The following is an 11,015-nucleotide window of genomic DNA, read 5'->3' on the forward strand; positions in this document are numbered from 1 at the left end:
ATCTCGATTTAATTACCCCCCCCCCCCCCCCCCCCCCCCCCCCCCCCCCGATCTCCGCATCATTTCCCCGATTCATTCTTGTAACAAGTGAAGAGTTCTCTGCTCACTCAGCTGTCAAAAAATAAATAAAATTAAAAAAAAACAGGCAGTCTGACAAGTTTTTCACAACAGTGTCAGCACTGGGAGATAAATATAAACATTTTGTTCTTTTTAGAAGATCAAAGAGATGAACTTCGGTCTGTAAATTAGGTCAGTATAACCACTTAAAGACTTAACCTTTTTTCCCCATTCATCTTTCAGGACAGCACCATAGAGAGACACCGGGTCCTCCCCTCTTAGGAAACACCGCCTTCCAATTCAATATTTAAATCTCATCCACCCACCGGCCCCTCAGTTCAGGTGTTTTCTCCGGTGGGGAGACACTGCTTGGGAACCGGGGCGGATCAGTCAGGGAGGCTGAAGCCAAAGAATCTGTCTGAGGAAGAGGGGGAGTCGGGTCTCTCTAGCTCTTTCCCTCTACTATTTTTTATTCAGTCAGGTAAAAGGCTGGGGAAGCCATACTTACCTGTTTTTAAAAAACTGAATTGGCGCGCCTCAGCCTCTCTTGGGGAAAGTGACAGCTGAGGAGGTCCGCATTTCTTCTGCCCAGGGGGGTGCTGTGGGAAGTGCCTGAGTCTCTCTCCTGTTTGTTCAAGCAGCCAGCGTTGAAGCTCTATGGCCGGGTCGGATGACGGGTGACGTCAGTTCCGGCGAGGGCGGGCACTTTCGACGATTCCGCGTCTTCCGGTTCCGGACGCGGGGAAAGAAAACGGGACCGAGCGTTCGGCTGGTGCGACCCTCTTGCTTTGCTGTAGAGTCAGCTGTCGGGGGAAGTGATCGACCACCATCCTCAGCGGACATGTCGGAGACAGAGGTCTCTAGAACTGCTCCAGGAGACAGTAGCACCAGCCATGCTAAGGTAAGTGGAACCCTGGGGTGGTGTTCCCTTACCTAAATCCCGATAGCTTCACGGGTGTTCTCCCCTCTCTGGTGGTCGGGGGGAAGGGGAGTGTGTCTGGGACCCTGGTGGTGGTTGGTCCTGGGGGGGGCACTCCTGGTGGTCCTCTGTAAAGCACTGGTGGGATTGGGCATTTATGGCGACTCTCTCTCTCTCTTTCTTTTTCAGAAAGCCACAGAGAAAAGCAAGTCGCCTCATGGTTCAAAGAAAAAATGCCCCTCTTGTAGAGTTAGTATGGGGGAATCCTGGACCAAGGCACTTTGCAAGGAATGCATTGATGGATTAGTCAGGGAACAGGCAGCAGAACAGGGTACAGATCTTGCTGCATCCGTCAAGGAGCTTTCTAGCACCTTTCAGTCCTTTAAAGCACTTTTTTCTAGCTTCCAGTTGCCGCAAGCCCAAAGCAGTCCTTTACCAGTGCAGCAGAGTGTTGCACCTAGCCCAGTGGATACTCCCTCTGTTAGTGGAGAGAGACCAGGGGGCTCCAGAGTGGAAATTGAGGAGCCAGATAGCACCGCTTCAGATTCTCAAAGGGAATCGGATGTGGAGGAGGTGGATGGGGAAGCCACAAAAAGCTCTCGCTATAAGCTTTCCCTGGACGAAGTGGAGGAGCTCTTGGGAGCTATTCACACCACTTTGGGAATTCAGGAAGAAAAGAAGGTGTTATCGCTCCATGACCAAATGTACAAAGGTCTTGGGGAACAAAAAAGGAGGGATTTCCCAGTCCATGATGTATTGGTTGAGGCCATAAAGAATGAATGGAAAGATCCTGAGGGAAAACCTTTCTTTTCAAGGGCTTTGAAGCAAAGGTTTCCTTTTGCAGAAGGGGAGTCTCTAGTCTGAAATAAGACCCCTAGGCTGGATGCTGCTTTTTCTCAAGTTTCCAGGCAAACGGATCTGGCCTTCGAGGACATGGGGGTTCTTGCAGACCCCATGGACAGAAGGATGGACTCTCTCTTGAAGAAGTCCTGGGATTCATCACAGGGAAACCTTAAGCCTGCCATGGCGGTCACAGTAGTGGCCCACAACATGGAATATTGGCTTATTCAAATAAAGGTGCACATTGAGGCAGGAACGCCAAAAGAGACTATTTTGGCTTCCTTCCCCATGCTACTTAAGGGTGTAGCGTATATTGCGGACGCTTCCGCCGAAGCAGTGCGCATGTCCGCAAGGTCTTCAGCCCTCACTAATTCGGCTCGAAAGGCCCTATGGCTTAAGACGTGGCAAGGAGACAGCGCGTCTAAAGTTAAACTCTGTGGAATTCCTCTCACAGGGGATCTCTTGTTTGGCCCAGGATTAGAGGCCGTTTTGGACCGGATGGCCGATAAGAAAAAGGCCTTTCCCATTAAAAAGAAATTTGGGGAGCAGGCTAAAAGAAAGTTTCGTCCTCAGAGAAAGTTCGAAGCCCCAAAAGGAGAGCGGCAGAAAAAAGCTTGGGGGCAGAAGGGCAAGGGGCGAGGAGGGGCGATTTTTCGCCCTCCTGAACAGCCCAAGAAGACCCAATGACGGGGTAACCACGGTGGGAGGAAGATTGGGAGCCTTCCTCCCACAGTGGGAGATGATCACCTCCAACCAGTTTGTGTTGGGGATCATAAGAAGAGGTTACAAGCTAGAGTTCTCGGAACCTCCTCAACACAGACTTCTGGTCACCAAGCTGCCAAAGTGTGCAGAGAAATCGTCAGCTCTTTTATCCTCCCTACGGGAGTTAGAGGAACAAGAGGTGATAGTGAGGGTTCCGGTAGAGGAGACAGGCAGAGGCTTTTACTCCCACATCTTTGTGGTCCGCAAGCCTTCGGGAAAATTCAGGCTTATCATGAATCTGAAGCCTTTGAATGTCTCAATTACCTACAGGAAATTCCAGATGGATTCTATCTATTCGGTGAAAGCGCTTCTTCCCCCAAATTGCTTCATGGCGTCAATAGACTTAAAGGACGCTTATCTGCACATTCCAATCGCAGAAAATTACCAGAGGTTTCTCAGGCTAGCGGTGAAAACTGTGGAAGGAACGTTTCATCTACAGTTCAGAGCACTCCTCTTTGGACTATCCTCTTCCCCCCCGCATCTTCACCAAAGTGATGGTGGAGGTCCTGGCTTTCTTGCGGCTCAGAGGCATCTCTGTAGTCGCATACCTAGACGACCTACTCCTGTTTGCTCCTTCCCCGGAGCAGTTGTCCCAGGATCTTCAGGTAGCAAGAGACAGCTTAGAAAACTTGGGTTGGCTCTTGAACCTGGAAAAATCCAGTTTGGTTCCGGCCCAAAAGGTCACCTTCCTGGGCTATGTATTGGATTCGACAAAACAAAAAGTGTTCCTTCCAGTAGAAAAAATCCAGAAGGTGGACAGAGCAATATTACTGCTCCAGGGCAGCGGTCAGATCTCAGTAAGGAAAACAATGTCAGCATTGGGCTTACTGACTGCCACGCTTCCGGCGGTTCAGTGGGCAGGGCTGCACTTTCGCCCCCTACAGCTGTTTATTCTGAGTGTCTGGGACCACAGTCCAGCGTCTCTGGACTCCCTTATATCTGTGCCAAGTCAGGTCAAGAGGTCCCTCTGGTGGTGGAGGAAAGGGTCCAATCTCTCACGGGGCCTGGAGTGGGTGCTTCCAGTGTCCAGAACGGTTACGACCGATGCGAGCGGCACAGGGTGGGGAGCACACCTAGATTCCAAGATGATTCAAGGCATCTGGGGAAAAGAAGACGCAAAGAAGTCCTCGAACTGGAGGGAACTGAGAGCAATAGAGTTGGCTCTCAGAGCTTTTCAGAGAGAACTCCTGGGGCAGCATGTGAGGGTCCGTTCGGACAACTCATCAGCAGTGGCCTACATCAACAGGCAAGGGGGAACCAGGAGCAGATCCTTGTGGGGTCTGGCAGAATCCATCCTCAGGTGGGCCGAAGGGAGCATTCTCTCTCTTTCTGCAATACATCTGAAGGGGGAGCAGAACCAAGTAGCAGATTTTCTGAGCAGAAAAATGCTGAAGGAAGGCGACTGGGTCTTAAACCAGGACATCTTCGAGATGATTACTCGGAAGTGGGGGGTCCCCTCTGTGGATCTCTTCGCCTCAAAGGCGAATACAAAAGCTCGTCTGTTCTTTTCCCTAAACAGATGGGACGGAGCAGCCGGGGTGGATGCACTAGCTCAGAGCTGGCGTTTCTCAAAGTGTTATGCCTTCCCCCCTCCCGTAATGATTCCAGCAGTTCTGAGAAAATTTCGGTCAGAAGACACAACCCTCATTCTGATAGCACCACACTGGCCAAGGAGGCCGTGGTTCTCCCTATTGAAGAGTCTGACAGTGGAACCTCCCTGGATTCTGCCTATCCAGGAGGATCTTCTCTCTCAGGGTCCAATCTGTTGCCCTCAGGTGGAGCGATGGAACCTCGCAGCGTGGCTACTGAGGAAGAATTGCTGAAGGGCAAAGGTTTCTCGGATCGGCTAGTGACAACTCTCCTAAATTGCAGGAAAAGAGAGACGCAAGCCATTTACCTAAAGGTGTGGAAACGCTTTAATAGTTGGTGTACAGAAAGCTCCTTCGATGTACGAAGTTCTGTAGCAGTATTAGAGTTTCTGCAGGCAGGAGCAGACAAAGGATTAGCCCTTAGCACCTTAAAAGGACAGGTGTTGGCACTAAGCGTATTCCTGGAAAAGCCGCTAGCTATAGATCCTTGGGTAGCTAGGTTTTTTAGAGCTTTAGGCAGACAGGGGCCAGTTAAAATTCCCCCATTCCCAGTGTGGGACCTTTCTTTAGTTTTACAGTCTCTTACAGGGGATCCTTTTGAGCCATTAGAATCCTGTACCTTGAAGTTGATCACCCTCAAACCTGTGTTTTTGGTGGCGATCACCACAGCAAGGAGAGTAAGTGAGCTTGAAGCCCTTTCTATTAGGGCGCCTTTTTTTCAGGTTTTTCCGGACCGTTTGATTTTTAAAACGGATCCGGCCTTTTTGCCAAAAGTGGCCTCTAATTTTCATAGGGGGCAAGAAATTATTTTACCTACTTTCTGTTCGAAACAAATAAGGGATAAGTACAGCGCTGCTACAGAGATGCTAAAAAATATATATAATACAGTAAGCAGCTAACACACCTCTAAGACAAAGAAGTAAAAAATTCAACAGATATATGTATAGTGTAGCGCTATGTGTATGGATAGATCAGGATGAGATGTTAAGATCGAGCCATCTAGCAATGGCCAGAAAACAAACAGAAATTACTTTAAAAAGGTGAATTAAAAAAGGTATAGTTGCACAAATACACAATCATATATAGAGCATAATAGAATACACCTGTGAAAGAGTGAAAACACAAACACAATAGGAGGTGGACCTCCTATGATCACCGCGTTCGATACCATTTAAGCTGTTTATGATCGTATACCATGTGAGTGCTTTTCTTTTAATGTTTTAATAAATGCATGCCTTTTAAAACGATATCACGCCATGTGAGTCTTCTTTCTCTCATGGTTCCAATTATACATCCGGATGGTTTGCTGATACCTCTGGACGGTTGAAGCTGCCTACAGATCTTCCCTCCTTATTTATTGAAGCTTTGGATACTTGAAGTTTTGGATTTCTGATGTTTTCACCCTGCTAGCCCCGGTGGCTAAACAAGCTCTTTGTGACTTGCAAGACGTATGTCTTTACAAGTCCTCTATGTCCGGTAAGCCTCCTCAGATGTTATGGTGGTGGTTCTGACACATATATAGACGTCACATTGGATTTGGTGTTCCTCCGTCTCACCCACCAGTAACACCCTGTTGCTGTCTTCATCAATTTACCCTCAGAGACCGTTGGTGGTGGCTTTTCATCAAGGACACATTTTATTTACATGGACTTTATTTACGGTTGATTTATATTGTGTTTGTGTTTTCACTCTTTCACAGGTGTATTCTATTATGCTCTATATATGATTGTGTATTTGTGCAACTATACCTTTTTTAATTCACCTTTTTAAAGTAATTTCTGTTTGTTTTCTGGCCATTGCTAGATGGCTCGATCTTAACATCTCATCCTGATCTATCCATACACATAGACCTACTTTCTGTTCGAATCCTGTGAGGGAACAGGAGCATATTTTTCACAAACTGGACGTTAGAGGGTGCGTCCTTCAGTACTTAGATAGTACAAAAGAGTTTAGGAAATCCGATTCTTTTTTTTGTATTATTTTCAGGGGCTAGGAAAGGGTTCAAAGCCTCTAAACGATCAATAGCCAGATGGTTAAGGTTGACCATTAGCCAGGCCTATGTAATCGGGGGTTTGGAGCCCCCGGAGGGTATTAAAGCACATTCCACCAGGGCAGTGGCAACTTCTCAAGCAGAGTGGGCTGGTGCTTCTCTGGAGCAGATCTGTAGAGCAGCAACGTGGTCCAGTTTTTCCACGTTTGTGAAGCATTACAGATTGGACCTGCTGTCAGCCAAAGACCAAGCCTTTGGGCGTAAGGTGCTGCAGGCAGTAGTCCCTCCCTAAGGTAAGGTGCTCGCTTATCCTCTCTATGGTGCTGTCCTGAAAGATGAATGGGGAAAAACGGAGTTACTTACCGGTAACATCCTTTTCCAGGAATCTTTCAGGACAGCACTAGTACCCACCCAGGTTATTGATTATCTATGAGAACTCATCGCATGAGAACGTCAGGTAAGATAAAGATTTGTATGACGTATTCTTGTGTCTGTATTGGACAGGTGATGAGCAGTGCCTGGTTTTCTCCACACATACCGCTTAGAATTAAGGCCAAAAAGTTCTATCTTGGTCTCATCAGACCAGAGAATCTTATTTTTCACCATTTTGGAGTCCTTCAGGTGTTTTTTAGCAAACTCGATGAGGGCTTTCATGTGTCTTGCACTGAGGAGAGGCTTTCGTCGGGCCACTCTGCCATAAAGCCCCAACTGGTGGAGGGCTACAGTGATGGTTGACTTTCTACAACTTTCTCCCATCTCCCGACTGCATCTCTGGAGCTCAGCCACAGTGATCTTTGGGTTCTTCTTTACCTCTCTCACCAAGGCTCTTCTCCCCCGATAGCTCAGTTTGGCCGGACAGCGAGCTCTCTAGGAAGGGTTCTGGTCGTCCCAAACATCTTCCATCTAAGGATTGTGGAGGCCACTGTGCTCTTAGGAACCTTAAGTGCAGCAGAAATTTTTTTGTAACCTTGGCCAGATCTGTGCCTTGCCACAATTCTGTCTCTGAGCTCTTCTGGCAGTTCCTTTGACCTCATGATTCTCATTTGCTCTGACATGCACTGTGAGCTGTAAGGTCTTATATAGACAGGTGTGGGCTTTCCTAATCAAGTCTAATCAGTATAATCAAACACAGCTGGACTCAAATGAAGGTGTAGAACCATCTCAAGGATGATCAGAAGAAATGGACAGCACCTGAGTTAAATATATGAGTGTCACAGCAAAGGGTCTGAATACTTAGGACCATGTGATATTTCAGTTTTTCTTTTTTAATCTTCAAAAATGTCAATAATTCAGTGTTTTTCTGTCAATATGGGGTGCTGTGTGTACATTATTGAGGAAAAAAAATGAACTTAAATGATTTTAGCAAATGGCTGCAATAAAACAGAGTGAAAAACTTAAGGGGGTCTGAATACTTTCCGTCCCCACTGTAAATACTTTTTTTTTTTTAAAGCAGAGACCCTAGAGCAGGGGTAGGCAACCTTTTGAGCACAGTGCGCTGAGAAATGTTTTCAAAGAAATTGAGCGTGCCGATTTTCTAACAAAAAATGTCAACTTCACACTCTCAATCACAAAAATGATTTTTTATAAAGTAAATGCTTTAAACCAGTGGTCATCAACCCTGTCCTCAGGGCCCACTAACAGGCCAGGTTTTATGTATTAGCTTGGGAAGATGCACACTAGAATACTGCAATCACTGAGCAGCAAATGATATCACCCGTGATGTATTTCAGTTATTTTGCAAACCTGGCCTGTTAGTAGGGCCTGAGGACAGGGTTGATGACCACTGCTTTAAACTACTTGAGTAATAGTGAGAAATTAACATCCTGCACTCTCACACCTCAGATCAGCCCCAATTCCTGCAACACCACACTTCAGATCAACCCCAATTCCTGCAACACCACACTTCAGATCAACCCCAATTCCTGTAACACCACACTTCAGATCAACCCCAATTCCTGCAACACCACACTTCAGATCAACCCCAATTCCTGCAACACCACACTTCAGATCAACCCCGATTCCTGCAACACCACACTTCAGATCAACCCCAATTCCTGCAACACCACACTTCAGATCAACCCCAATTCCTGCAACACCACACTTCAGATCAGCCCCAATTCCTGCACATCCAGTCCTCAAATCACTGTAACCCCCTGCACATCTGCCCCACCAATGTACCCCCTTCCTCATCTGCCCCACCACTACCTCCCTGCACATCTGCTCCACCGCTGTACCCCACACTCTTCTATCTCACCGCTGAACCACCTTCTCATCTGTACTAACACTAAACCCATTTGTCTCACCTCTGTATCCCCCTTTGTTCCACCAATGCACCTCCTTTCAAATCTGCCCTACCGCTGTACCCCCTGCTTTTCTGTGCCACCGTTGAACCCCCTTTTCATCTGGCCCAAAACTGAATTCCCACCACTGTAACCCCCTGCTCATCTGCCGGTACCCACCTGCTCTTCTGTCTGACCGTTGAACCCCCTTCTCATCTCTCCCACCACTGTACCTTCTACACATCTGCCCCACCAGTGAACCCCCTAAACATCTGCCCAACCACTGTATACCCCTGCACATCTGCCCCACGCTGTACCCCCCTGCTCTTCTGTCTCAACACTGAACCCCCCCCCGTGCATCTGTCCCACCAAGGTACCTCCTTTCTCCTCTGTCCTGCCACTGTACCCCTCTGCACATCTGCCTCAACACAACACCCCCCCCCCCCCGTGTTCATCTGTCCTACCACTGTACCCTCCTGCTCATCTGCCCCACCGCCACACCCTCTTCTCATCTATGATATGCAGAGTGGTGCAAGGAAGCAGGGATGAGATGCGTCCACCTGTCATGGCACACTCATCCTGCTGATCCATCTATCGCATCCAGCCCATGTACTTGTATGTGACGTCACTTACAAGCATCTAAAATGGATGCGCAATGATGAGCTCAGGTCAGGGGGCATTTTCTGAAACAGTGGGCCTGTGTGCAGCAGCAGAGAAAAAGTGTGGCGCAGAGTGGCGCAGCAAAAGTTGGGCTTGATTTTCATTGTGCTGAATAGAATACTGGATGTGGCTTAAATGGACACAGAGTGCAGGGATTCAGTAGTAAGTGACGCAAGGGTTCAGGAATAAGTGACATAAAATTCAGGTGTAATTGCCGGCAATGGTCAATGGCAATTAAGTCCCGCAGCTCAGTGTGAACCACAGCTTAGTCATACTTTTTAATGTGTATGTCAAGGGGAAAAAGAGAAAAACCATATGCAGTAGAGCTGTGTTATTAATGCACATTTCCCCATGTTTTTCCCATTCAAAGTCCCTGCAAGTACAGAGAAGTATGTGTTCCGCCAGAAATGCACTGGCTCCTAAGCTCTGTTGTAGGCTGAAAAGGTAAACAAATTATTTACTGAGGCTCCATTCACACCTAGGCGTTCTGGATCATGGGCAGAATCTGCGCGATCCTGCCCACGATTCCCGAATCTCTGCAAATCGCGGTACGCGCTTGCGATCCCGTTACTGGCACCCCAATGGTGGTAAAATCGCACCAACAAAATCCAAAATCACAGGATGCCTATCGCTCAAAAGAAGTTCCGGAACTTCTTTTGGGCAACAGGTGTCTTGCGATTTTGCGATTTTGTTTTTTTGAACATTTTTAACCACTTCAGCCCCAGAAGGTTTTACCCCTTCCTGGCCAGAGCACTTTTTACAATTTAGCACTGTGTCGTTTTAACTGGTAATTGCGCGGTCATGCAATGCTGTACCCAAACTAAATTTGCGTCCTTTTTTTCCCACAAATAGAGCTTTCTTTTGGTGCTATTTGATCACCACTGCATTTTTTATTTTTTGCGCTATACACAAAAAAAAGAGCGACAGTTTAGAAAAATTTTTTTTTAACTTTTTGCTATAATAAATATCCTCAAAAATGTTTTTAAAAAACTAATTTCTTCATCAGTTTAGGCCAATATATATTCTTCTACATATTTTTGGTAAAAGAAAATCACAATAAGCATATATTGATTGGTTTGCGCAAAAGTTATAGCGTCTAGAAACTATGGGAAAGATTTATGACATTTTTATTTGTTTTTTTTTTTTTTTTTTTACTAGTAATGGCGGTAATCTGCGATTTTTAGCAGTATTGCGACGGACAGATCGGACACGTTTGACACATTTTTGGGACCATTGACACTTATACAGTGATCAGTACTATAAAAATGCACTGATTACTGTGTAAATGTCACTGGCAGGGAAGGGGTTAATACTAGGGGGCGATCAAGGGGTTAAATGTGTGTTCCCTCCAAACAAAAGAACTCTCTGCTCCAGGTCAGACAGAAAGTATCACGGGTGCCCGCCTCCGCATACGATCAACACTGAAGAAATGGCTGCACTCCAAGATCCATCAAAACTCTTGTTTAATAAACGAACATCCCAAGTTTTACAAACAGTTCAAATGGTAGACGCGTTTCACTAACTAACAGGAGCGCTTATTCATTACAAAGATAAGTCAGCATTATTCCCCTTATAGAAACCTATCCAATATAGCAACAGGTGATACAGATCATTAAATTGCAGACGTCTTTCTAGCCACATGTGATTCACATAAACATTAACCACTTGCCGACCAGCCGCCGCAGTTGTACTGCAGCAGAATGGCACAGCTGGGCAAAACAACGTTATGTAATGTCGCTTCGCCCTGTGGCCACCAAGCCGATGTGAGTGTCCGGCGGGCTCCCGTGATCGCTCGGGGCACAGGGAGAACCGGGATCTGTGTGTGTATACACACAGTTTCCGATTCTCTGAGGGGAGAACTGACAGATCCTCTGTTCATGCAGAGTATGAACAGACGGTCTGTTAGTTTCCCTGCACAA

The sequence above is a fragment of the Aquarana catesbeiana genome, linkage group LG03 (genome assembly GCF_042186555.1).
Source record: "Aquarana catesbeiana isolate 2022-GZ linkage group LG03, ASM4218655v1, whole genome shotgun sequence".
NCBI lineage: Eukaryota > Metazoa > Chordata > Amphibia > Anura > Ranidae > Aquarana > Aquarana catesbeiana.